The following is a 7,346-nucleotide window of genomic DNA, read 5'->3' as shown; positions in this document are numbered from 1 at the left end:
ACCAGTTTAACGTTGAATATTATTTATGATTTTAACTTTATACACAAGTGTCAAAATACTATAATTAAGGCTTACTTTATTTCAAATCTAGATTTAATGAAAAAATAAGTAATATCCAGAGTTATGTTGGAAGTAGCACCAAAGTTTATTTGTAAACTTAAACTTCAGGTCTGAATTCTGGCAATATTTAAAGACAGCATAGTACATAAACTAAACACCTACAAAATAATATATGAATAAAAGTCAATTAAAAGTGAGAAAAGTGAAGCTAAAGAAAATATAAAAGTAGAGCAGTTATGGTTAATCAAGATTGGAAATGTTACAGGACTATCCAAAAATAACAAATAAAGATGAGAGAGAACAACAACAAAAAGAAGGTAACAGTAAAGTATAAGATACCTAGGGTGAAAAAAAAAAAAGAGACTCGTTGAGTGTGCAGTAAGTTCTCCTTAACCTAAATGATTAATGGCTAGTATTATCATCCAATTTAAGTTAAGCAAAAAATTTATTTATAAAATACACATGCCTAGTAGCAATGCAAATAAAATACACATTTCTGCAAAAGAATTTAGGCTATGCATTATTACCATATATCTAATAGTTTTAAAAACTTCTAAAAAAAATGTTACGATGATTATTACATTTAAGTATTATAAGTTATGAATAATATATAAAGAATATTATTACATACACTGATACAGCCAAGAGGTGATATTTTTAACATTGGCCTTTTTTATATAATAATGTTATGCATAATGTTATTGTTGTGACTGAATGTAGTGATAATATGGACCCAAATGTTTAATTTCTGCCTGCCCATAATTTGGTGTTAATGTCTCAGAAATTTCTATTATCTTACTTCAGTTACCGATAGCACTATACTGTGACCAGTGAATAAACTACATTGTTACACGTGACACCATTTCATTCGTCCATTTAGTACTGTGTGTAATTGATCATTTGCTTAAAAAAGATTAAAAAAAAATTGACATACTGGAATAAACAACCTTCTTGTTTTGTACATTTATTAGGCTAAGTAGTAAAAAATACAAAAAAGTACCCTCCCACTTTCCCCAATAATTTTGTTTGTCTTCTTTTACTTTTGTCCAACTGTATATTAATGTACACATATACATATAATACATCTCACTTTTGTCTAGCCTTAACAGTGATCTGGCCTTATATTAATGGACAAATATGTATAAATAATGCATCTTTTACTTTCGTCCAGCCCAAACGGTGATCTGGCCTTATATTAATGTACACATATAATACATCTCACTTTGTCTAGCTTAAAGAGTGATCTGACCTTGTATTTATGTACACATATACATATAATACATCTCCATTTTGTCTACCCTAAACAGTGATCTGGCCTTATATTAATGTACAACATATAATACACCTTAATTTTGTTTAAACAGTGATTAGTTGTATTTTATTAGTTGAGAATTATATCCATCAATTCACTTGTATTTCTTAACAATAATCTGTATTTATTATTATTATCTGCAAGACAACCTTCCCTTTTTGTCTGGATTTATAGATTTTAAAAAAAAGTAGATGAAAATACCATATCTTAATGTTTATGTATGGTAAATGCATTTCCTAGTCTTAAATAAAATATTAACCAATCCAACTTAAACTATGCCAGTTCAGTTCAGGAACAAGAAACTGATTAAGTGCAATATTGACCGTTGGTGAAAATTTGGGAAACTTTGCAAAATTTTCAACTTAAGTTATTAAGGTAAAATGAAGATTTCCTTTCATGTTCAATGATCGTGACTTCGTAGGGAAGAAAAAAAATTGATGGAAGTTCACATAATATATATACGGAAGGCATGGTTTCAATATACAACTGGAAAGTTTAAAGTTTGGAAATAGCCTGACTGGGTAGTGAAAGAAACTATTATAAATGGACAACATTTTCACATGTCATCATCAAGTATCTGGTAATGACATAAGTTTGTCGGAAAAGTTGTACACCAAACTTGTTTATACCATCTTTGTCACGACAAACCTACTAACGCTATCTGTCACTGCCAATAATTTTGAATTGCCGAATAGAGAGAAGGCAACTGGCTGGCAACATCCACTGACTTTATTTGTTTTTGGTTTTTGCTTGTACATATCATGGTTTGAGGTACACTATCAATTGAATAAGAAATTCTAATAATTGCCTAGTAACAATACCCACAGATAATTAATTAAAAAGTACCCAAATGAGTGATAATTATAACATCAAAATCAAATATTACGATATTTATTATTATAAGTCATGATCCATGATTGTTAAGTACTTGTAAGGTTAATAACCAATGTTAATTAAGGTTGTGCAGCTTGATCATCAGTTACCCATAGTTTCAACATTTAACATTTGAAATTAGAAAGTGTTTCACATATTCAATGAATAACAATAATTGGATGTACATACGTATTTACTACAAACAATAAAGCATTTTTAAGTATGCAGTGAAAAGAACTTAAAACTGAATGTAATAGTAAACTCAACAACAGGGTATATTATACTGCAAACTTTCAAGTAGGGTAACACAGCAAAATCTGGAAACTGTATCTGAAAAACATTTTCAACAATCTAATTGAAAAGTAATTCACTAATACAACTTTTTAAATAAACTATGATAACATAATTAAGCATACACAAAGATGAAAAAAATCTTTTTATGCCAAATATTTACAGTGAAAATCTATCACTACATCCACTGATTGTAATTGTGGTTATTTCTGGAGTTTAATTATTAGAGCTTCTGATAATGTTGCCTTAACAACTTGATACCAAACAAAACAGGTAACAAGAAATTGAAAAATAAAGGTGTAAAGATATCATGAAAATTTACAATTAAATTTTAGGACTACATGTTATGAAAATGAAACTGTGACTGTTACAGTCCTTTAAGTAACACTATATTCTTTAATATAGGTATATAGATATGTGTTAAAAATATTTCAAATTAATTTTAAACCTAAAATACAAGTCTAAAAATATTAAGATACAGAACATGCCTAGAAGAGATGGTTAAACTTACAAACTGAAATGTAATTTTTTTAGTATTTGATGTATTTTCAATAATCTAGTTTCATACCTTTAAACTAATCTACCATGAAAGTAAAAAATGACATTGTTCATTTTTTTCTCTATGATAATTTCTGAATAATGTTTCAAGAATGGTGACATGTAACACAAAATGATTCTTACAACTTACATCAAATACCAAAACCAATTTGGGAAAAAATGTAGTCTGTATCATTTCATAATTATGAATCTTTTCTTTTTATCAACACTGGAATACCTAAATGTAAGTGTGACATATGGGGAACAGTTTCATTATAAACCATACTCAATTGATAACGTAACAGTCTGTAGGTCAATAATCTAAACTTTAATAAATTATATGGCTGATAACATATTCAAAGCAGAAATGATGGACGTAGTATTTGATAAAATGATTACAGTGACTATTTTATGATATCAAATAAATGGAAGAGAAAAACAAGTGTTTATTGAAAAAGCAAAACTTTCATTGTACAATTTAGGTCTATAGTGATTTGGAAGTATTCAATTACAAATTAAATAAACTTAAAACAATATTTTGGAGTCCATAATAATGAAAAGATATAATTATCAAATGAACTTGCGAGGTGCATAAAATACAACCTGATGCAGAAGTTCAGTTTATTTATTTGTTTTGGAATCCATAACAATGAAAAGATATAAATATCAAATGAACTTGTAAGATGCATGATATACAACCTGATGCAGAAGTTCAGTATATTTGTTTTTGAATTTTGCACAAAGCTACACAAGGGCTATCTGCACTAGCTGTCCCTAATTTAGCAGTGAGAGACTAGAGGGAAGGCAGCCAGTCATCACTGCTCACCCCAACTCTGTTACCAACAGATAGTGGGATTGACCCCTTACATTATAACATCCCCACAGCTGAAAGGGCAAGCATGTTTGTTGGGATGGGGATTCAAACCCACGAACCTCAGATTGTGAATCAAGTGCCATAACCCCCTAGCCATGCCAGGCCACAGAAGTTCAGGTTCCTATCTTCTTAAACATTAGGTAATGTTACTTTTATCAGTTCAACAACATGGATATGAGGTTTTATTTTACCAATGTTAACATATTTTATAATCTAAAGAATCATTTGAAGTTTATTGCTCAACAGTTTTGCACACTGGGTAAGAATTTTCAATATGTTCAAAATTTTTGTGTAGAGCTACACAAGAACTGTTCATTTTGATGGCACGTACACAACTCTAAAAGTAGTGGTTGTTAAAGTGTGGTCTGCAGCCTGGTTTAAAATGCAAGTCACATGAAAAGAATCACCATTATTTCTGTTAATTCTAGTGAGTTTTTTTTTGGGAGAGGCAAGCAAAAGTGAGTTGGGTAGGACCAGCAGGTGGTCTGTGGGGACTTTTGCCCTGCTAAAGCGGTCCATAGGTGAAAAAGTTTGAGAACCACCACTCTACAGTGTGAATCGTTTTTGTTGCAAATCACAAATCCTCAGATTCGCAGTCCAAGCACACTAACCACTAGGCTACACTTAGACATGCAGCATTTTCTCTCCTGGTGTTGACACTATATGTACAATAATAAAGTTATCGCCCATAAAACTTGTATTAACTGAGCAGATGAAACAAGTAACTTAAACTGTTTGATATCTCCATATAGTAAAGCACAGTGAACATCTGTTTCATTATTGTGTATTAAACATTTACATAGTTAACAAGAATTTTAAATAAGCAATCTATCTACACTAAAAGGATGTTGCACAATAACCCACACTGAGTAAAACTATTTATCAGATCATGAGGTAGACATACATGTGCAAATGTTAAAGGCAAAACATAGCATTCTGTCAGACTACAGTTTGAAATCTTACAGACATGCACCTTACCTGTGCTGTACTGGAAAAGTCATGACCACCATCTCTTATATTTATATCAAATCAGGTCATTTTCATTGAGCATAAAGACTAGCATTGAAATGGTAGATATATATGATGAAATTTTTTCCTTTGAAATAACATTCAATCAGTCTAGTGTTATTGGTAGAAAACAGTAACACTGTATTTTAAATTACATTTTTAGAAAAAAATCTTTGTAAATATAAGTATCAAACAGAAATGTTTATAAGTAAGTTCTGTGTTAGTTACACTACGCTACAATGGGAAGAAAACAATATGGATTTTCTTTCCCCAGGGACAGGAACACAAATGATAACTACTCATCTCATTTTTAATTCCAAATTTTAGCATTTTGGTGCTTAGGGCTTCATATGCAGAGTCAGCATTAATGTCTATGTAACAGTAGTGTAAGAGAAACTCGGCAATATTTTTACACTAACAATGAAAAAAACAAGTTGTAACAAACGTGCTGTAAACACCACCAAAGTAAATTGCTAAAGTTAAATTAAAAATATAACATTACATGTAAAACTGAAAGGATACAATCACATTTTTTATAGTAAAATGTATTGTGCAATCTTAATTAATCACACCATTAACACTGTAAAACAAATACAGTAAGTAACATACTGCTACTACTAATAGACAGTGTAACACTAAATGTCTCCCCGAATCTGAGTAATGAATGACTGTACTAAAATGAGTAAAAAGTAAAAACTAATAATAATTTTATTATAATTCTATTAATATTACTAGGCGTTACATTTATAAATGCTAAAATTGTTTTACATTTTAAGTTATAGTTATATTGCTAGTTCACTGCGAGTTAATATATAATACTCAAAAAATATTTACACACTTTGATTTTTCAATAAAAACTGTAAAATCGCTGTCATAACTACATTTGTATCAATAATAATTTATATATTATTGCTGTGTCACAATCACACACGCTTACTTAAGTTACTGAGTTAATCAACAGATTCTAGCGAAATAAACTTAAATATTAAAGAATGAAACAAAATTTTAAAATATAATACTAACTATTCTGGATTCATTGTGGACATAGCTATGGAGTTAAACTTTGGTTTTAAATAAACAGAAAACTAAAGTTCAAATGTCACAAGGGAGCACAATAAACGTTTAAAATATGGCTATGATTCTCTTTCGTAGCCCCTGCGAAATATTAGTTTGTCTAAAGATGACGACATAGTCTCGTGACGTGTCACAATCACTGCGCCACTTAAGAAACACGACTTCAAAAAATTAAATTAACAATTAATATAAAAACGTTATAAGTAAAAAACAAACAAAGTGCTAACATAAAAAAATATTATTTTAAACCAAAGTCTGTGTTCTCAACCTTATAAGCTCTGCAAACTTTTTCAACATGAGCTAAGTCCCATCTGATCCCAGACTTAATTTATTATCCCCTGTTTGTTTGTTGTTAATTTCAAATCTATACAATGGACTATATAATCTGCGAACTGTGGGCATTGAAACTTGATTTTAGCGTTATGATCTCTTAGACTTAACGCTGAGTTACCGGGGGCATTATCCCCTAACTTAAGGGCATAAAGTTCTTCTTTTCGTGTTTATTTAAGTGTTTTAATTTTCAGGTTTTACTATAATACTTTATTTTTTAAAACTGATTGAGATAACAGTTTCCACACTTAAAAGGATGGACTGAGTAAGCATCTGGTGAAAACACCATAGAGACTAAACTTGATATATACTTTGTTCTCACGGATCCTTTTAAAGTTCCTTATGTACTGACCCCCTGTCGCACAGCGGTATGTCAACGGACTTACAACGCTAGAAACCGGGTGTTGATACCCGTGGTGGGCAGAGCACAGATAGCCCATTGTGTAGCTTTGTGCTTAACTTCAAGCAAACAAACAATCTTTACATACCACTGGTTGGAAACTCATGATCTACAATTGCTAACATGCTTTATTTTTTATATCTTCAGCTATGAGCTGGTTAAAACTATGCCCTTAAAGATGAGTAGTATCTTGCATTTTTTCTCGTTTGTTTCTAACACAAATGCTATGAAAATTGCGAGTGTCAGACCCCAAATTTTAACGTTATAAGATTTTCATTGCAATATCTAGAATTATTAATCCTAATGGGATTTGTCACTTATTGTAACATCATATAAGCTAAATAAATAACTATGGAAGTTTGTGGGTCAGGATGCTAAAGTAGACTAGGACTCATAGCTTAAGAAATATAATTTGTTCTACCTCAAAGCAACTAAATGGTAAAGTGTGGAAGTAAACTGAAACAGTAGTATTTTTTACAATAACATCCCGTTCAAAATCTGTGTTGGAAAATACAGAAAAATGTATCGGACAAACAGTTATGAAAATATTCCATATATATACTTTCTACTTTTTTTTATTGTGTTCG

General features: G+C 30.4%; 1 pseudogene; it reads right to left on the bottom strand.

The window, feature by feature from the left end:
- The window catches only part of LOC106461159, a 17,389-nt pseudogene extending 11,227 nt beyond the window's left edge, over nt 1-6,162 (bottom strand).
- Between the last annotated feature and the right edge of the window lie 1,184 nt (nt 6,163-7,346).

This window comes from Limulus polyphemus, unplaced genomic scaffold (genome assembly GCF_000517525.1).
Source record: "Limulus polyphemus unplaced genomic scaffold, Limulus_polyphemus-2.1.2 Scaffold906, whole genome shotgun sequence".
Lineage (NCBI taxonomy): Eukaryota > Metazoa > Arthropoda > Merostomata > Xiphosura > Limulidae > Limulus > Limulus polyphemus.
Note: the sequence above shows the minus strand (reverse complement) of the source record. Positions and strands in the feature narration are given on the sequence as shown.